At 40.4% G+C, this 22,342-nt stretch overlaps 1 protein-coding gene across 42 annotated transcripts in view; it reads right to left on the bottom strand.

Moving 5' to 3' along the window:
• P2ry10 (P2Y receptor family member 10) overlaps window positions 1-22,342 on the bottom strand; it is a 96,120-nt gene that overhangs the window by 51,942 nt on the left and 21,836 nt on the right. For 4 of the 42 annotated variants that reach the window (XM_087599882.1, XM_087599872.1, XM_087599886.1 and 1 more), the window contains exon 2: window positions 875-1,026. The exons of 37 other annotated variants lie outside the window; for them this stretch is intronic. The gene's annotated coding sequence lies outside the window, so the exon portion shown is untranslated. Of the gene's footprint in view, window positions 1-874; window positions 1,027-8,452; window positions 8,547-10,131; window positions 10,221-11,179; window positions 11,337-22,342 lie in introns of those variants that run through there. One more of the 42 variants, XM_087599892.1, reaches the window with a different exon arrangement.

The following is a 22,342-nucleotide window of genomic DNA, read 5'->3' as shown; positions in this document are numbered from 1 at the left end:
CAGACACACTCAAATGCTATATACTATATATATCTGAAAAAGAACTTAATGGTTTTCCCTCAAACACTTTTCCTTCTTTTGTATTCAAAGACACTAGTGTGTCAGGAATGTTAATGTCACCCTTTATTCCTACTTTTAGCTTAATACCCAATCAATTTTTAATCTCTCTCTCTCTCTCTCTCTCTCTCTCTCTTTCTTTCTTTCTCTCTCTCTCTCTCCCTCTCTCTATCTCTCTCCTTCTCCCTCTCTCCTTCTCCCTCTCTCTCTACTATCAATTTGAAACAGGGTCTCTCACTGAAGCAGTCTACTATTTTAGCTAGGTCATCCTATCAAAAAAACTATTGGGTTTAGATCAGCCTCCCTCTTCCCCCAAATAAATTTAAGAGCTCTTAGTTTGTAGTGAATCGTTCTTGGGGCTGCAGAAAAAAGTAGCCATGTGTGGTTTTTTTTTTCCATAGTTACTAGGGTTTCAACCTCAGGTTCTCTTGGTTTTAGAGCAAGCACTCTTACCCACCAAGTTATCTTCCTAAGCTAGTCTTTATTTTATCTCTGAATATTCTTTTTACTATATTGAATATTCTTTGTGACCATTAATATTTATCTTCTTTGGGTCATCATCATTCAGCCTGTATAATAACATTTTGTCTACCATCAGAGGTAATCTAAGCAATCCTAATAATTCATGTGTTAAGGGAGTCATTGCTTGTATTTCTCACATTCCATTGATTACCATTTGTGTATAAATTAAGCCTTTACTCATTAGCATTGCTTAAAATGTAATATGGAACTTAGACCCAAGTTACATGTTCTGTTTTAACTTCTATATTTGAGTTTCTTCTAGAGGTACAATGAAGATTTATATTCTAGTACTTACAGTTGTATTGAAAAGACTGTCTTGGGCTGGAGAGATGGCTCAGCAGTTAGGAGCACTGACTGCTCTTCCAGAGGTCGTGAGTTCAATCCCAAGCAACCACATGGTGGCTCACACCCATCTGGAACAGGATCTGGCGCCCTCTTCTTGTGTATCTAAAGACAGAGACAGTGTACTCATATACATTAAATAAAATTTAAAAAATCTTTAAAAAAAAAAAAGAAAGAAAAAACTCTCTTGTCTCAGAATAACCCATCTTTCTATTGTTTACTTATTGACTCTGTTGTTTCCACATCAGCCACCATAATATCTGATTGAGATAAGGCTTTATAAAGCTCTAAATACATTTTTTTGGCCAAGAGCTGAGACTTTTAGTATAAGCATTTATGGCAATGTCTTTTCATTTCTCTTGATGAATAAGGACAAACCAGTCATAAAAGTCATTTGTGTGTTGATATTTATGTGTTTTCTCTTGGATTTTATTATCAGCAGCTTCATATATACAGTCATTTCACACACACAAAAATGTATTATGCGGCCGGAACCTGAGGGAAACAGACCGGATAAACAGTTCTCTGCACCCAAATCCCGTGGGAGGGAGAGCTAAACCTTCAGAGAGGCAGACAAGCCTGGGAAACCAGAAGAGACTGCTCCCTGCACACACATCTCGGACGCCAGAGGAAAAAGCCAAAGACCATCTGGAACCCTGGTGCACTGAAGCTCCCGGAAGGGGCGGCACAGGTCTTCCTGGTTGCTGCCGCTGCAGAGAGCCCCTGGGCAGCACCCCACGAGCGAACCTGAGCCTCGGGACCACAGGTAAGACCAAATTTTCTGCTGCAAGAAAGCTGCCTGGTGAGCTTGGGACACACGGAAGCAGAATTTCTCTAGGACCGGGCACGTTCTGTGTTTACCGGAAGTCCCACACCCGCGGATCCCGGCCCGCAGCAGCTCTCTGCTCCCAGACCCGGTGAGAGAGAGCCCCAACCGCCTGGTCAGGTGGGCACTCCTGAGGCTGCAGAGCGGAAGAGACCACCAACACTGCTCACCCCTGCCCACATCCCTGGCCCAACAGGAAACTGTATAAGGCCTCTGGGCTCCCGTGGGGGAGCGGCAGGACCCCTGCCAGAGACACCGCCGGACCCTGAAGGAAACAGACCAGATAAACAGTTCTCTGCACCCAAATCCCGTGGGAGGGAGAGCTAAACCTTCAGAGAGGCAGACAAGCCTGGGAAACCAGAAGAGACTGCTCCCTGCACACACATCTCGGACGCCAGAGGAAAAAGCCAAAGACCATCTGGAACCCTGGTGCACTGAAGCTCCCGGAAGGGGCGGCACAGGTCTTCCTGGTTGCTGCCGCTGCAGAGAGCCCCTGGGCAGCACCCCACAAGCAAACCTGAGCCTCGGGACCACAGGTAAGACCAAATTTTCTGCTGCAAGAAAGCTGCCTGGTGAACTCAAGACACAGGCCCACAGGAACAGCTGAAGACCTGTAGAAAGGAAAAACTACACGCCCGAAAGCAGAACACTCTGTCCCCATAACTGACTGAAAGAGAGGAAAACAGGTCTACAGCACTCCTGACACACAGGCTTATAGGACAGTTTAGCCACTGTCAGAAATAGCAGAACAAAGTAACACTAGAGATAACCTGATGGCGAGAGGCAAGCGCAGGAACCCAAGCAACAGAAACCAAGACTACATGCCATCATCGGAGCCCAATTCTCCCACCAAAACAAACATGGAATATCCAAACACACCAGAAAAGCAAGATCTAGTTTCAAAATCATATTTGATCATGATGCTGGAGGACTTCAAGAAAGACATGAACACACTTAGGGAAGCACAGGAAAACATTAATAAACAAGTAAAAGCCTACAGAGAGGAATCGCAAAAATCCCTGAAAGAATTCCAGGAAAACACAATCAAACAGTTGAAGGAATTAAAAATGGAAATAGAAGCAATCAAGAAAGAACACATGGAAACAACCCTGGATATAGAAAACCAAAAGAAGAGACAAGGAGCTGTAGATACAAGCTTCACCAACAGAATACAAGAGATGGAAGAGAGAATCTCAGGAGCAGAAGATTCCATAGAAATCATTGACTCAACTGTCAAAGATAATGTAAAGCGGAAAAAGCTACTGGTCCAAAACATACAGGAAATCCAGGACTCAATGAGAAGATCAAACCTAAGGATAATAGGTATAGAAGAGAGTGAAGACTCCCAGCTCAAAGGACCAGTAAATATATTCAACAAAATCATAGAGGAAAACTTCCCTAACCTAAAAAAAGAGATACCCATAGACATACAAGAAGCCTACAGAACTCCAAATAGATTGGACCAGAAAAGAAACACCTCCCGTCACATAATTGTCAAAACACCAAACGCACAAAATAAAGAAAGAATATTAAAAGCAGTAAGGGAAAAAGGTCAAGTAACATATAAAGGGAGACCTATCAGAATCACACCAGACTTCTCGCCAGAAACTATGAAGGCCAGAAGATCCTGGACTGATGTCATACAGACCCTAAGAGAACACAAATGCCAGCCCAGGTTACTGTATCCAGCAAAACTCTCAATTAACATTGATGGAGAAACCAAGATATTCCATGACAAAACCAAATTTACACAATATCTTTCTACAAATCCAGCACTACAAAGGATAATAAATGGTAAAGCCCAACATAAGGAGGCAAGCTATACCCTAGAAGAAGCAAGAAACTAATCGTCTTGGCAACAAAACAAAGAGAATGAAAGCACACAAACATAACATCACATCCAAATATGAATATAACGGGAAGCAATAATCACTATTCCTTAATATCTCTCAATATCAATGGCCTCAACTCCCCAATAAAAAGACATAGATTAACAAACTGGATACGCAACGAGGACCCTGCATTCTGCTGCCTACAGGAAACACACCTCAGAGACGAAGACAGACACTACCTCAGAGTGAAAGGCTGGAAAACAACTTTCCAAGCAAATGGTCAGAAGAAGCAAGCTGGAGTAGCCATTCTAATATCAAATAAAATCAATTTCCAACTAAAAGTCATCAAAAAAGATAAGGAAGGACACTTCATATTCATCAAAGGAAAAATCCACCAAGATGAACTCTCAATCCTAAATATCTATGCCCCAAATACAAGGGCACCTACATACGTAAAAGAAACCTTACTAAAGCTCAAAACACACATTGCACCTCACACAATAATAGTGGGAGACTTCAACACCCCACTCTCATCAATGGACAGATCATGGAAACAGAAATTAAACAGTGATGTCGACAGACTAAGAGAAGTCATGAGCCAAATGGACTTAACGGATATTTATAGAACATTCTATCCTAAAGCAAAAGGATATACCTTCTTCTCAGCTCCTCATGGTACTTTCTCCAAAATTGACCATATAATTGGTCAAAAAACGGGCCTCAACAGGTACAGAAAGATAGAAATAATCCCATGCGTGCTATCAGACCACCACGGCCTAAAACTGGTCTTCAATAACAATAAGGGAAGAATGCCCACATATACGTGGAAATTGAACAATGCTCTACTCAATGATAACCTGGTCAAGGAAGAAATAAAGAAAGAAATTAAAAACTTTTTAGAATTTAATGAAAATGAAGATACAACATACTCAAACTTATGGGACACAATGAAAGCTGTGCTAAGAGGAAAACTCATAGCGCTGAGTGCCTGCAGAAAGAAACAGGAAAGAGCATATGTCAGCAGCTTGACAGCACACCTAAAAGCTCTAGAACAAAAAGAAGCAAATACACCCAGGAGGAGTAGAAGGCAGGAAATAATCAAACTCAGAGCTGAAATCAACCAAGTAGAAACAAAAAGGACCATAGAAAGAATCAACAGAACCAAAAGTTGGTTCTTTGAGAAAATCAACAAGATAGATAAACCCTTAGCCAGACTAACGAGAGGACACAGAGAGTGTGTCCAAATTAACAAAATCAGAAATGAAAAGGGAGACATAACTACAGATTCGGAGGAAATTCAAAAAATCATCAGATCTTACTATAAAAACCTATATTCAACAAAATTTGAAAATCTTCAGGAAATGGACAATTTCCTAGACAGATACCAGGTATCGAAGTTAAATCAGGAACAGATAAACCAGTTAAACAACCCCATAACTCCTAAGGAAATAGAAGCAGTCATTAAAGGTCTCCCAACCAAAAAGAGCCCAGGTCCAGATGGGTTTAGTGCAGAATTCTATCAAACCTTCATAGAAGACCTCATACCAATATTATCCAAACTATTCCACAAAATTGAAACAGATGGAGCCCTACCGAATTCCTTCTACGAAGCCACAATTACTCTTATACCTAAACCACACAAAGACACAACAAAGAAAGAGAACTTCAGACCAATTTCCCTTATGAATATCGATGCAAAAATACTCAATAAAATTCTGGCAAACCGAATTCAAGAGCACATCAAAACAATCATCCACCATGATCAAGTAGGCTTCATCCCAGGCATGCAGGGATGGTTTAATATACGGAAAACCATCAACGCGATCCATTATATAAACAAACTGAAAGAACAGAACCACATGATCATTTCATTAGATGCTGAGAAAGCATTTGACAAAATTCAACACCCCTTCATGATAAAAGTCCTGGAAAGAATAGGAATTCAAGGCCCATACCTAAACATAGTAAAAGCCATATACAGCAAACCAGTTGCTAACATTAAACTAAATGGAGAGAAACTTGAAGCAATCCCACTAAAATCCGGGACTAGACAAGGCTGCCAATCTCTCCCTACTTATTCAATATAGTTCTTGAAGTTCTAGCCAGAGCAATCAGACAACAAAAGGAGATCAAGGGGATACAGATCGGAAAAGAAGAGGTCAAAATATCACTATTTGCAGATGACATGATAGTATATTTAAGTGATCCCAAAAGTTCCACCAGAGAACTACTAAAGCTGATAAACAACTTCAGCAAAGTGGCTGGGTATAAAATTAACTCAAATGAATCAGTTGCCTTCCTCTATACAAAAGAGAAACAAGCCGAGAAAGAAATTAGGGAAACGACACCCTTCATAATAGACCCAAATAATATAAAGTACCTCGGTGTGACTTTAACCAAGCAATTAAAAGATCTGTACAATGAGAACTTCAAGACACTGAGGAAAGAAATTGAAGAAGACCTCAGAAGATGGAAAGATCTCCCATGCTCATGGATTGGCAGGATTAATATAGTAAAAATGGCCATTTTACCAAAAGCAATCTACAGATTCAATGCAATCCCCATCAAAATACCAATCCAATTCTTCAAAGAGTTAGACAGAACAATTTGCAAATTCATCTGGAATAACAAAAAACCCAGGATAGCTAAAGCTATCCTCAGCAATAAAAGGACTTCAGGGGGAATCACTATCCCTGAACTCAAGCAGTATTACAGAGCAATAGTGATAAAAACTGCATGGTATTGGTACAGAGACAGACAGATAGACCAATGGAATAGAATTGAAGACCCAGAAATGAACCCACACACCTATGGTCACTTGATTTTTGACAAAGGAGCCAAAACCATCCAATGGAAAAAAGATAGCATTTTCAGCAAATGGTGCTGGTTCAACTGGAGGTCAATATGTAGAAGAATGCAGATCGATCCATGCTTATCACCCTGTACAAAGCTTAAGTCCAAGTGGATCAAGGACCTCCACATCAAACCAGACACACTCAAACTAATAGAAGAAAAACTAGGGAAGCATCTGGAACACATGGGCACTGGAAAAAATTTCCTGAACAAAACACCAATGGCTTATGCTCTAAGATCAAGAATCGACAAATGGGATCTCATAAAACTGCAAAGCTTCTGTAAGGCAAAGGACACTGTGGTTAGGACAAAACGGCAACCAACAGATTGGGAAAAGATCTTTACCAATCCTACAACAGATAGAGGCCTTATATCCAAAATATACAAAGAACTCAAGAAGTTAGACCGCAGGGAAACAAATAACCCTATTAAAAAATGGGGTTCAGAGCTAAACAAAGAATTCACAGCTGAGGAATGCCGAATGGCTGAGAAACACCTAAAGAAATGTTCAACATCTTTAGTCATAAGGGAAATGCAAATCAAAACAACCCTGAGATTTCACCTCACACCAGTGCGATTGGCTAAGATCAAAAACTCAGGTGACAGCAGATGCTGGCGAGGATGTGGAGAAAGAGGAACACTCCTCCATTGTTGGTGGGATTGCAGACTGGTAAAACCATTCTGGAAATCAGTCTGGAGGTTCCTCAGAAAATTGGACATTGAACTGCCTGAGGATCCAGCTATACCTCTCTTGGGCATATACCCAAAAGATGCCTCAACATATAAAAGAGACACGTGCTCCACTATGTTCATCGCAGCCTTATTTATAATAGCCAGAAAATGGAAAGAACCCAGATGCCCTTCAACAGAGGAATGGATACAGAAAATGTGGTACATCTACACAATGGAATATTACTCAGCTATCAAAAACAACGAGTTTATGAAATTCGTAGGCAAATGGTTGGAACTGGAAAATATCATCCTTAGTGAGCTAACCTAATCACAGAAAGACATACATGGTATGCACTCATTGATAAGTGGCTATTAGCCCAAATGCTTGAATTACCCTAGATCCCTAGAACAAACGAAACTCAAGACGGATGATCAAAATGTGAATGCTTCACTCCTTCTTTAAATGAGGAAAAAGAATACCCTTGGCAGGGAAGGGAGAGGCAAAGATTAAAACAGAGACTGAAGGAACACCCATTCAGAGCCTGCCCCACATGTGGCCCATACATATACAGCCACCCAATTAGACAAGATGGATGAAGCAAAGAAGTGCAGACTGACAGGAGCCGGATGTAGATCGCTCCTGAGAGACACAGCCAGAATACAGCAAATATAGAGGCGAATGCCAGCAGCAAACCACTGAACTGAGAATAGGTCCCCTATTGAAGGAATCAGAGAAAGAACTGGAAGAGCTTGAAGGGGCTCGAGACCCCAAAAGTACAACAATGCCAAGCAACCAGAGCTTCCAGGGACTAAGCCACTACCTAAAGACTATACATGGACTGACCCTGGACTCTGACCCCATAGGTAGCAATGAATATCCTAGTAAGAGCACCAGTGGAAGGGGAAGCCCTGGGTCCTGCTAAGACTGAACCCCCAGTGAACTAGTCTATGGGGGGAGGGCGGCAATGGTGGGAGGGCTGGGAGGGGAACACCCATAAGGAAGGGGAAGGGGGAGGGGGGAGGGGGATGTTTGCCCGGAAACCGGGAAAGGGAATAACACTCGAAATGTATATAAGAAATACTCAAGTTAATAAAAAAAAAAAAAGAAAAAGAAAAAAAATGTATTATGCACAGGCAACCCCCGTTATTGATCACATAAGTGTAGACAAATTACTTTACTCCATTGAGTCTTTTCTTTATATATGAAATACAGATTAAGAATAAATACTTAATTTAAAAGACTTTGAAAATTGAGCCAATGCACTAGACTAGGAGTCAGAGCAGTGCATCACTCAACCCTAAGCAGAGAAGCTTCTTGTAGTAAATGGTAATTAACTCCGAGACCCACCATTGTACAATGTACAGAAAGGGTGAGAGACTTTAGAGCACTCAATTCCAAATGGGATGTCTCTATCATCATCCTCCATGCAAGGGTCAGGAATCTATGCACAAGAGGAGGCAGAAAGATTATAAGAATCAGTGTTGGTGGATAACTCTCAGGGAACATCATCTTCCATACATAGCAGGCCTATATTGCATATATGAACTCACAGACACTACAACAGTATGCACAAAACCTGCAGGTTCAAACCAAACCCTAGCCCTAAGAGGGGGAAGTAGACATGGGGTCCCACCACTAAACATGAAGCTATCTGCAGTTATTACTAACTGGCAAAGAGAAAAATCGCTGAAATCATAAAGACACAGGCAACACTAAACTGACTCAGCAGACTGTATTTATATATTTATGCATTTATCTATGTGTGTCAGTATGTGTATATTTATTTATGTGTAACAATAATAATCAAAGAAAAAGAGGCCATCAATTTGAAAGGAAGTGGAGGTCATGGGAGGGTTTGTAAGTAGGAAATGAATGGGTGTGACGTAATGTGATTATATTTTAATTAAAATTTTAGAAGAAGAGAAGAAAGTTCCTAAGCCTTTGTTACTTTCCATTTTGGTGTAGAGTCACTAAGTCTCCTTTCTTTGTGGAACTAGTTGCAAGTTGTACTAGCTGCCAGGCTGACAGAATTTACAAGTTGAAAGGCAAGCAATTCTGTACTGCTATGAATCAGTGGCTGGGAATCAGAGAAGTAGTTCACTGGAAAAATGAAGAAGCAGTTCGTGTATTTTCCTTATAATACTGAGCACTAAGAAGATCATCTCCCAGAATTAAGTCTTTGGGTGCTTTCCAAAGTATAAACAAAGTTCATGCCAGTGTGGGGGAGTTCCACAGCATGGTCTCCAGGCAGAAATGGCTGCCTAATGAGGGTCAGCTGCTGGGACAGGCAGTTAGTAGAATCAGTGCTCCAAGAGGATCAAAGCCAAGTGGCCAGTCCAATGTTAACATGAAGAGTTTGGGTGAGAGTCAGAAGAAGGTCATCAGTCTCCTATCAAAAGCCACAGTACGCCAGGCAAAGAGATGTTGGGGCAGAATGTTGCTTGGTAAACACTTACCAAAATAAGCTTATAAAGAGTACTTTGATTTTGTGCTGGGGTCTTTTGTTTTAAATATCTTCAGAACACAAAAAGCAATGAGGTCTTTCCCTACAGGATGACCTCTTTAATCATAAAATATTGTCCCTTAATCTCAGCAACCACAATAAACTGTATTTTGATAGACCATAAATTGAAAGAGGTTTTAGATGCTTTAAAGCAGCCTTGCTGTTTCGGATACCAATTTCACATTTCCTTTATTACAAACATTAGCATTTTGTTCATTGTAGTGACTGAAAAATCCCATGTTTTGACTATTGGTCTTATAGCTAATTCTTTTTCAAAAACAAAACAAAACAAAACAAAACTAAAGTGACTTCTAAAACTCCCATCCACCCAACCATTGACTACACTTGTTTTTCATATTCTCTAATACTAGACTAATGGCTATATTAAGCGTATGAAATTGTCTTCTACTGAAACTGATTTGTATGTGAGACAAAGGAGGTGACTAATGCCTTAAGGAAAATATTGATTACTCACATGAGATATAGCCTATAAAATTGTAGCACAGAATTATAATTAACTAACCTTTAGGATTATGGTTGCCGGCCATTGTATTAACAAGGATATACATTATCAGTCACACTTTGTTGAAGAATACAATGGAGAATCCCATGCTAGTTGGCATAGAGGAAAGGGAGAAAAAGCGTAGGAGAGAGAGAAACTGTTTTACAATTAATAAAAATGAATAGAAGTGGGAGATAGTAAAGAAGAAGTAAAAGGTAAAAAGATAGATTCGGTAACTCTGCCTACCTGTGTCTTGCTTGACTAATTAGTTTAGACCAATTAGATGGCTCAGAACTAATACACACTAGAACAAGGATACCTAAGCATATATCACTGGACCATAAAGCTTCTATACTTGTGGGCAGCTCTTCAGGATTGTCACTGGGATAGTGGAAAATTTTATAGTGCCCCTCAAATTAAGCTTTTAAAGAGCTAACAGACGAGTACTATTTCTCTAGGGCTCAGTTAACGTGAATATGTTGTAAAGATTAGTCTTTTGTTAATTTAATTTTTTTATTTAACCACTTTACATCCTCCTTGCTGCCCCCCTTCTGGTCAACCCCCCATCCCCCGACACACACACACACACACACAATTCATCCTCCATTCACTCTCCCTGGCATTTCAAGTCTCTGCAAGGCTAAGCTCTTCCTCTCCCACTTAGCCCAGACAAGGCAGCCCAACTAAAAGAACATATCCCCAGCTAAGCAACAATTTAGGGGATATCCCCTGCTCCATTTTTTTTCAGGACCCATGTGAAGACCAAGCTACACATCTGCTACATATGAGTGGGGAGGCCTGGGTCCAGCCTGTGTATGTTCTGTGGCTGAAAGCCCAAAGGGTCCATGTTGGTTGACTCTGTTGGTCTTCATGTGGAGTTCCTATCACCTTTGGGGTCTACAAATCCTTCCTTCTGTTCTTCCATAAGAGTCTTCAAGCTCCATCCATTGTTTACCTATGAGTGCCTGCATCTACCTGAGTCAGCTGCTGGGTGAAGCCTCTCAGAGGACAATATACTGTCTGCAGGCATAACAGAATATCATCAACAGTGTTAGAGATTGGTGCTTACCTATGGGATGGGTCTCAAGTTGGGCTGGTTTGGGTTGACCATTCCCTCAGTCTCTGCTACATGCTATGATCCTGCATTTCTTGTAGACAGGATAAACTTTTGGGTTCAAAATTTTGTAGGTCGGTTCATTTCTTTGTTACTCCACTGAGACTCTTTCCTGGCAACAGGAAGTGGCCTCTTCAGGTTCCATATTCCCAATGTAGTGAGTCACAACTAAGGTCAACCCCATTTATTCATGGGTGCCTCCCTTATCTCAGGTCTCTGTCTCATCCTGAAGATGCCCTCCCACCTCCTCACCACTGTCAGTTGCAGATTAGTATTCATTCTCGTGCCCATCTAGTCATCCCTCCAATCCTTCCCCACACATAATCTTCAATCCCCCATTCCCTTCCCCATGTCCCCTTCATCCCAGTTCCCTTCTTCCATCTGCCTCTTGTGACTATTATATTCCCCATTCTAAGTGAGATTCACGTTTCCTCATGTGTGCCTTTCTTCTTGTTGAGCTTCTTAGGGTCTGTGGAGTATAACATGGTACCTGTATTTTATGGCTAATGTCCACTGATAAATGAGTACATTCCATACATGACATTTTAGGTGATAATTAATCCTAACTATCAACCTCATTGGATTTAGAGATGATTAGGTGATTAGAAAAATAATCTTATGTGTGTTTCTGTGAGGGTGATTCCTGAAGGGATTGGCATATAAAAGAATTCTCTAAAGGTATCGGGCAATATCTGATACACTAGAGGTATGCCAATTAAAGGTATACCATTTTCTGTCACTCCTCACTGCTTCCTGACAACTATGAGTTGAGCAGTTTTGCACAGAAAGCAACAATGGAGCAAGGCAATCATATACTAAAATGTCTGAAATCATAACTCAATTTTTCTCTAAAACTATAAGTTATAGCATTGAAAATTTTGACTAATCAATACATATATTGAGAGACAGAAAACAACTTGGACAAATATTAACTGTTAAAATTCCCATGAAGGAAGCAGAATTTCCATTTCTTTGAATAATTTGAATGCATAAGAGCTTTTGTTATTATCAGCAAATTAAACTATATTGTTAAAGAATTCATTTTTAATTTTTAGTATCGCTGGCAAAATCACCTTATTTTCACTAGAAAGAGGTTTTAGTTCAAGGTTTTATAACACTCCCTTGTGAAGGAGAGACATTAAGACTATAGGAGAAATTAGAAGAGTTTGTGGCATACACAGTCCAAGAAAAGTATTTCTCTAAGAAAGAAATGAAGTAACACAGAGATCTGTTACCATGTGTCTCAGTACACATGGTCTTTGCAAAGCTATAGCTCATGCTTCCAAGAACTACAATAATATAGCCAGTAAATAGTAATTGGAATACTTGGGTCCCTAACAGAGTCATTTCTCCAGAGTAAAGGATATAAATCATTTCATGAATTTCTGAAGAGCAAAAATAAGCCAAACACAAGCTAGAAATAACTTGCATCTGCCTTCTATGAGGTAAGTATTCTTCAACTCACTAGACCTTACTCTCATTTTAAATATCTAACCCTCTCCTATTCTTTGTCACATAAGGTTTTACTGAAGATCTGTCATGTTCCCAGCTGTGTACATCATAGGGAAAGAGCATAAATTTTGGAACTTGTAGCCTTCCTTTATCTCAGGATTGCTCTATTAGCTAAAGAATTCTAGACAATTGGCTGAGTCCTTTCTCTATATACTACATGTCAATCATCTATTTCAGAGGCCTGCAGGGACCTGATAACCATAAAGTAAAGTTGAAAGTTAATTACAGCAAGGGATTTTATCTCAGGTGTAATGACAAAAATCATCTAACCTCATGCAATAAATATTAGCAAGTGATTGACTACATTAATTGGAATAATGATTCCATTACAAGCAACGTAGAAAAATGAAATCAACATAGATTATTTCCTCCTTTTTAATAGGACCAAAAATATACAAAGAGAATACAACAAACAGAAGTCTGATTTGTAGAATGTTTCATTTTGGATCATGCATTCTCTTTTCCAATCAACATGAATGGAACAAGGTTAGCCAGAATATTTTATATACTCTCCTGTCTCGGAGGCAAGATTCCTTCTGAGATCCTTTATGAAAAGTGCTTTGGATAGTAGCAAAAGTAACCTAACTCTTCTTGTATTTATGTGCATCTATGAAGACCCAGGGATCGTTGAGATGGTTCATGTAGCAGAGGTATTTGTTTTCAAACCTGGTGACCTAAGTACAATGCTTTGATTCCACAGTGTGGAAGAAAAGAACAGACTCTCTTAGGTTGTTCCCTGACATCCGCACACCTGCTGTGGCATATAAACTCTCTGTCTCTTTCTCTATCTCTGTCTCTGTTTCTCTTTCTCTCTCTCACATGCACCCACATACACACAGAGGTTTTCTTTAAAAGAACAATTTAAAAAAACAATTTAAATAACTAGAAATTATATAATCATAATATACATACATAACACTGAAATTTTTATATAGTGAATGTGTGAAACAGTTTTCAGTATCCATAACTATTAGAAATATTCAAATGAAAATTATAATGTGATGGGGTGAGGCAAGATGATGAGTAAATCCCACAGACACACAAAGCTAAACAGCTACTCACACCTGAAAGCAGTGACACGAGGTGTAAAGAAATCAAATGAGAGATCACAGGGCCTGTTTTAGTACAGTAAAATGAAAAGACAAACTGAAGAAGAAAGTGAAAGAAAGAGATCACATATACCACTTCCCCCCCCCCGCCCCAGTTTCAGCATGAAGGGAGATGACTCTCACTTGAGGTATTGTGAGTTCAGGCTTGATGCCTGATACAACAAAGGTTACCATGAGAGACCCTGTCCTAAACAAAGGCCTGAGATTCCAGCCACCTAGCCCAATACCTGTAAACTGAGGAGAAAAATAGCATTAGGCAGACAGTTAATGGCTTCTACCACCCCAACTTCAAGCAGTGCAGAAGGATACAGGAAGCAGGATACTGCCTGCTGGAGAGAAGACCACACATAGATCTTAGTTTCAGAATCTACTATCAGGCATTCTGACTAAAAACAAGAAAGAAACTGAAGGCCCTAAATGCAGACCAAAAGGAGGCATTTAACCTTTAGATTAACCAAATTATCAATTGAAAACTGCATACCTATAAGATAGACCTTTAGGCCACATCTGTTCTAGCCTTAGAGTGGGCCTAAAGAACACTTGCATTTCTCCACAGATTGGGCTGCTCATATACTCCCAGGTATAGGGTTATCAACCAAAGTATGGTTGACTTTAAAAAAAAGGGTTGTCCCTCTACCCAGAACCAACCAACCGTCAATTGTCCATTTGAGGGGTGGGGGTTCTTGAGTCCCTTTCCCATCCATGTTAGAATGTTAAGTAGCTACAATTGTATATCCAAAGCTGCTAGGAGTTCATGAGTGCAGCTGCCATGTCCAGAAGACTATTTTGTTCCTGACCTCCTAGAAATCCAGCTCATTAAAATTTTTCCACAATAGTCCCTGAGCCAGTGGGTTAAGCAAGAATGTAGGTTTTCCATTTGTGGATGGGCACCTCACTGACATTCTCTGTACTTTGATCAGTTGTGAGTTTCTTTTTTTATTAATTTTTTCAATTAATTATTCCATTCATTTACATCTCAAATGATATTCCACTTCCAAGTTACCCCTCCATAACAACCCCATCACACATCTGCCCTCTCCTCCCTCCCCTTTGCCGTTATGAGGGTGCTCCTCCACCCATTCACCCTCTCCTACCCTACCACTCCAGCATCCCCCTACACTGGGGCATCAAACCTCCCCAAGATCAATGGCCTCCCCTCCCATTGATGTCAGAGAAGGCCACCCTCTGCTAAATATGTAACTGGAGCCATGGATTCCTCTGTGTTTCTGAATTAACCATCATCCAATGTAGAATATTTTTGACAGTATTTTGATTATCTTATTGAATTTTTTCCTTTTTTATTTTTGTTTTGTACTTCTTGTCTTTTTAAACTTTTGATTGATTCTTTGTGAGTTTCATATCATGCATGCCAGTTCTGCTCATCTCCCTGTTCCCTCATATCTGCCCTTCAACCCTTGCAACCTCCCCCATAAAATAACACACACACACACACACACACACACACACACACCACCACCACCACCACCACCACCACCACCAACAACAACAACAACAACAACAGCAACAGCAACAGCAACAGCAACAACAACATATAAAGCATCTCATTATGGAAGTTGTAGTATGCCATAGTGTGTCCCAAAGTATATTGCTCTGTCCACACATCTTAATTGCAAGTGTTTATTGCATTGAGTCATTAGTCTGATTGGAGATCTCTGGCTTGTGTGACACCATCGATATTGGATCCTTATTGGGGGTCCTCCCGGTTATCCTGTTGTTGCCCTGTGCTGTGGAGATTCTGCAGCTTTGGAACAGCAGTTCTAACCCTTTCATGCACCTCAAACTTTCTCAGATCATATAGAATGGGTGTGGTCAAATTAAGAGCCCTAGATATGGGCCTGGGTGAGAACCAAGTCTTCCTTACCAAAACAAGCAAGGTAAGCTCTCCAATATTGCTCTGACTAGGCCACATGATGCAGCCATTGACAGGAGGCAAGGTCAGCTTTTCTGCTCTCATGCCCTCGAGGCTGGCTCACCGGCACCCAAGCCTCCAGAGCAAGCTCTACTGTGCTACCAAGTCAAGATGTGGCTGGCTCTTCCAAGTTCTGCAGTGTGTGAGGGGCTGGGTCCTGCTCTCACACCCTTGGAACTCACCCTCACCATCAGGTCAACAGTTAATTATGTTGCCCAGACAGGGTGCATAGCCTACTTTCCTGAGTACTACAGTCAATGAGGGCTTAGTGGTAACTCTCCTGCTTTTATTTCTTATGACTCCAGGGCCAACTCTTCCAGCTACAGCAGATGGGAAGTTGGGGACTGAGAGGGCATCACCCCTATAACCATGCCACCTCATGTCAGAGTGGCAAGTGGCGAGGCCAGCTCTCCCTAGCTCTGTTCTCAGGGTTCTCTCACATGCTCCTGCTAGACTAGGGCCAACACTACTGTGCTGCCTGGATAAGGTGCAAGGCCCACTTTTTTGAGTTCATTACCCTGTGAGCCGCTATCCTCACTGCCAGAGATGGTGAGGGAAGGATAATCTTTGTGCCCATACCCCACAGCAGGGGTCAGTTCTCTGATACTCATGCCCTAGGGGCCAGCTTACTCACACCAGGTCACCAGGGCCAGCTTCACTGTGCTGCTTGCTTGAGGTTCTCCCATGTGTTGCTGCTGCTGCTGAGGGATAGGGCCAACTCACCTAATGAGGGGCCAGGATAGTCATGCACAGCCCCTGGATACACATGTGGTCCTCAGAAGCTGCTCTGACCAGGGACCTCCTCACCTTCTTTAGTGGTAATATGAGCTAAGGACATCCACATGGACATCTGCTGTTCCACAGCCATGGTCTCAAACATGGTCCTCAGCAGCAGCTCAGGCTGAGACCTCACCATAACCCTACGTAGTGGAGATGGCCACTCACAACTGGCTATTCCACTCCACTCTGGAGTCTCTAGTCCCTTCTCTCTTTGTACTGCCCAAGCTACTCCACTTCACTTTCTCTTCCATCTGACCACCAAATACTCATACATTGTGATGACTCCTGCTGCAGGCTAGCTACATGGCTGGCAGGTCCAGGAGGAACATCCTCCATTCTTTTTTTTTTCTTTTTTCTTTTTTCCTTTTCTTTTTCTTTCTTTTTTTTTTTAATTAACTTGAGTATTTCTTATTTACATTTCGAGTGTTATTCCCTTTCCCAGTTTCCGGGCAAACATCCCCCTAATCCCTCCCCCTCCCCTTCTTTATGGGTGTTCCCCTCCCCATCCTCCCCCCATTGCCGCCCTCCCCTCAACAATCACGTTCACTGGGGGTTCAGTCTTAGCAGGACCCAGGGCTTCCCCTTCCACTGGTGCTCTTACTAGGATATTCATTGCTACCTATGAGGTCGGAGTCCAGGGTCAGTCCACGTATAGTCTTTAGGTAGTGGCTTAGTCCCTGGAAGCTCTGGTTGCTTGGCATTGTTGTTCATATGGGGTCTCGAGCCCCTTCAAGCTCTTCCAGTTCTTTCTCTGATTCCTTCAATGGGGGTCCTGTTCTCAGTTCTTGCTGTGTGGTATGGCAGTAAGTGGCAACAAGTCTACAGCCCACCTGTGCCATGGCCTGAAGATCAGGTCTGTAGATGGCATGGCACTCCACAGGTCTCTGTCTGTCTGCCTCCTCCCACATTGTGCTGCCTGGATTTTATTTGATTTTATGAGTCCTATGAATAAGACAACTTTGAACATGAAGCCAGACATCAAGCTAAGATAGAGAAAGAACTGCCATATACTTTGCCCTTGACTGATATAAGAATAACACCAATAAGATGTCTCTTTGCCCATTCCCAGAATTGCTTCTTTGTTTTTAAAACCTTTTCATCTTTATTCTCCTCCTTACATTTACCTAAATTTCTTTTTAAACTTCTAATTATTGGGAAATACTTTATCTTTTCTTCTTTTTCTTTTTTATCTTTTCAAGCTCTTGATCTTTTCTCTTCTTCCCTATAACAAATCATTTCCACCTCTCTTGCTTTTAACTTATTTAACCTTGCCTCTACTTTTCTTTCATCCCTCCTTCTATCCTTTATCACACTGATTTACTGTTTCTTCATTAATCCTAAATCATTTTTAATATTCTACATTAGTATTTATATTTGCTAACTTGTGGTTATTTGGTGATATGTCTTTATTTAAGTTTATTTCTGAATTTTGTACATTTTGATGTTTGTGCTGTTACTGTAATTTGTATTTAATTCTGTGAGCAGTACTGGATATTGACTGCTCAACACAAAGTTACTTAATAAGATGTTCCCCATATAAAACTGGAACAGTTATTCAAACTAATATATTGCATGTTTTAATATAGAAATACAAGAAACATGAAAAGGCAAGATACCATAACTCTTTAAAAGAATATAACTCTTCAAAGACTGAATTAAATGTTTCTGAAACAGAATTCTAGTAATTACTTGTAAAAGACATTAATTACCTCAAAGAAGATATAAACAAGTGGATGAACTCAATGCAAGACCTAGAGAGGAAAGTCAGCCACACAGGAAGAAAAATCAGGCAAGTGGATAAAAAAAATCACCAATATGAATTTTAAAAGTTAGCAAATTGAAATGCATGCTGAAAGAGACCGGATATAGATCTCTTCTGAGAGACACACCCAGAGCATGTCCAATGCAGAGGTCAATGCTAGCAGCAAGCCACCGAACTGAGAATAGGACCCCCTTGGGGGGAATTAGAGGAAGGACTGAAAGAGTTGAAGGAGCTTGCAACCCCATAAGAACAACAATGCCAACCAACCAGAGCTCCCAGGGACTAAACCACTACTGAAAGTCTATACATGGACTGACCCAGGGCTCCAACTGCATATGTAGCAGAGAATAACCTTGTTGGGGCACCAGTGGAAGGGGAAGCCCTTGGTCCTGCCAAGGTTGGACCCCCAGTGCAGGGGAATATGGGGGGGGGCAGTAAGGGGAATGTATGGAGGGAATACCCATATGGGGGAGGGGGAAGAGATGGGGGCTAATGGACAGGAAACCACTGGGAAAGGGAATAACGTTTGAAATGTAAGTAAAGAAATATTTCTAATAAAATAAAAAAGATATAAGAAAAAAATTATGAACTAAAAAGTTAGCAAATTGAAAGGAAAAACAAGCAAGAAAATTGAGATTATGAAATTAAATACATGGAAATATTAGAAATTAACAACTCAACAAGCTCAGTAAAAAACCACAGTCCAACCTGGGCTGTGGTGGTGTATTCTTTTAATCCTAATACTTAGGAGGCAGAGGCTTGTAGATCTTTATGAATTCAAGGTCAGACTGGTCTACAGAGTAACCACAACAGTCAAGTATTTAAAAGGAAATCCTTTCTCAAAACAAGCAAACAAAAAACAATAACAACAACAACAACAACTGCAGTGGAAAACATTACAAACAGACTTTTATCAAGCAAAAGAAATAATGACAGAAATGGAGGGCAAGATGAAGAACAAACTCCAAACACAAGTAAGGAAAACATGTGAGCATGACCACAAAGAATTATAACAAACACATACAGAAAAAAATCCAATCAACAAATGAATTTCTGAATTGAAGAGTTAGTTCTAAGGAAGAAATACAAATGGCCAGTAAACATTTGAAGAAATGTCCACTATCTTAGCTAAATTTAGAATGCATCATGAAATGGAATCTGCTTTATTCAAAATGTACTTTCACAGAACTATCCAGAATAAAGTGCCCAAATATCTGACTACTGAAACCTCACCAAATTGCTAAACAAAAGGGAGCATCATAGGTGGATAAATGTTTAAGACATCAGATGAAGTTTTGAATAATGATAATGAAGAACTCAGCCATAGTCCAAGAATAACCCAAATTGAATAGCAACATGATCTTAACTCAGATTACCTACCTACTCTCAATTCACCTCGATGTAAAGGGAAGACCTCAGTGGCCCTACAGGGTTGAGTATATAATCTGTATGCATAAAGCCTAATGTTAAACTAGAGCATTTTCAAAGGTTTCTTTAAGCTTAAAAAGGAGAATTTTATTCTGAATTTCTCTGAAAGGAGTATTGGCTCTTAGCCTGCTTAACAATCATGGAAAGTAAAACTTATCACAGAGTGTGTCCAGTTATTAGCCTTCAATGACTCCATTCCTCTTGTGTGGTAGAGGGAGAGCGACAGATTTAGAGAAAGGTTAGTTTAAATGGTAATATAGTATTAAAGAGGAGAAAGGCAACCTTTGTGACTTTTTTCCTAGAAAGTCTGTGGATATAGACTGTGATGTTAGGACAGTGATTTGAACCTTCCTAATGCTGTGACCCTTTAATACAATTCCTTATATTGTGGTGATGCCCATCATAAAATTATTTGGCTGCACTCTGCAAATCAGTCTGGAGGTTCCTCAAAAAATTGGACATTGCACTAACTGAGGACCTAGCTATACCTGGGCATTTACCCAAAGGATGTTCCAACATACAACAAAGACACATGCTCCACTATGTTCATAGCAGCCTTATTTATAATAGCCAGTAGCTGGAAAGAACCCAGATGACCTTCAACACAGGAATGGATACAGAAAATGTGGTACATCTATACAATGGAGTACTACTCAGCTATCAAAAACAATGACTTCATGAAATTCATAGGCAAATGGATTGAACTAGAAAATATCATCCTGAGTGAGATAACCCAATCAGAAAAACACACATGGTATGCATTCACTAATAAGTGGATATTAGCCTAAAAGCTTGAATTACCCAAGATACAGTCCACAGACCACATGAACCTGAAGAAGGATGACCAAAGTGCAGATGCTTCACTCTTTCTTAAAAGGGGGAAAAATATTCATAGGAGGGAATATGGAGGCAAAGTTTGGAGCAGAGCCTGAAGGAACAGTCATTCAGAGCCTGCCCCACATGTGTATACAGCCCATATATATATATATATATATATATATATATATATACAGTCACCAAAACTAGATTAGATTGATGAAACTAAGAAGTGCATGCTGACAGGAACCTGATATAGCTGTCTCCTGAGCGGCACAGCCAGAACACGTCAAATATATAGGCGAATGCTAGCAGCAAAACATTAAACTGAGAACCGGATCCCCATTGGAGGAATTAGAGAAAGGTTTGAAAGAGCTGAAGGAACTTGCAACACCATAAGAACAACAAGGCCAACCAGCCAGAGCTCCCAGGGACTAAACCACTACCCAAAGACTATACATGAACTGACTCATGGCTCCAACTGCATATGTAGCAGAGGATGGCCTTGTTGGGCATCAATGGAAGGAGAAGCCCTTGGTCCTCCAAAGACTGGACCCCCAGTGTAGAGGAATGTCGGGGGGAAGGAGGGGGGTCAATGGGGAGGTGAACACCCTTATAGAAGAAGAGTAGGAGGGTGGGATAGGAGGCTTATGTCTGGGAAACCAGGAAAGGGAATAACATTTGAAATGTAAATAAAAAATATCCAATAAAAGAAAAAATATAAAAAATATTTGGTTGCCACTTCATAACTGTAATTTTGATACTGCTATGAATTGTAATATAAGTATTTTATATGTAAAATATCTGGTATGTGACACACACCCCAGAAAAGAATCATGACCCAGAGGTTGAGAATCACTTTGATATGAGCTCACTGACTAAATCCAATACTTGTACATTACAATCCAATACAAGTGAACATTGAAAAAAATGAATCTTACCACCACAAATACAATGCTATTAAAGATGAAAAAAATTTGCTTTGTTGCAATGGGGCAATTCTACCAGAGCATGGCGTTAGAAATGTATAGAAAAACTCTAGGTCATGTTCCTCATTTTAGGCCATCTTCCAGAAAGTTAATAGTGAAGTGGATTGCCCAATTCAAATGGCTCTTACATTGTCAAGCTGATTGTTCAATTTCCCGAACTTTCACCAATTGACTTCATTGTTTGTGATTAACATACTGTTTGGTTTTGCAAGTTGTCTGGATACCAAAATATCCCTACCAATGATTGACCCTTCTTTCACTGGTACACTCCATCTTTCTTCTTGTGGTCTCTTTTTCTATTAAACGCTTTTGTGGTTCTATTATATAATTATCTAACAACAATTATCTGATGGAATTTTTTTATCAGATTCTCATCTCTTTTCTCAGTCAAATTCATCCAGTAGGATCTAAGACTAACAAACATTTCATTCTCTAATCACTACTTTCCTTACTGGCATTTTCTCCACAATTCCATCTCAAATTTCTAACCTGTTCACTCCAAAATCTCTAATATCTCTTCACCAGAGTCTATCCAATCCTTCTTCGTTTTCCTTTTAACGTTATTCATTGGTAGAACTCCTTGGGAATTATCTTCCCTTCTGAAAGAAGAATATAAGATCTTTTCACTCTGATGGAAACCAGGCTCTCCTTAACTAGGATTGGTGTCTGAGGAAAAAGAAACACAGTATTCAAGAAAGGAAAAATAGTTCTTGGGAAGAAAGACAAAGTCTAGGCAATCTGAGTTGCAATCAAATGGCCACTGCACTTAGTTTTCCAAAGCCACATTTGTGT

The sequence above is a fragment of the Rattus norvegicus genome, chromosome X (genome assembly GCF_021556685.1).
Source record: "Rattus norvegicus strain SHRSP/BbbUtx chromosome X, alternate assembly SHRSP_T2T, whole genome shotgun sequence".
In the NCBI taxonomy this organism is placed as follows: Eukaryota; Metazoa; Chordata; class Mammalia; order Rodentia; family Muridae; genus Rattus; species Rattus norvegicus.
Note: the sequence above shows the minus strand (reverse complement) of the source record. Positions and strands in the feature narration are given on the sequence as shown.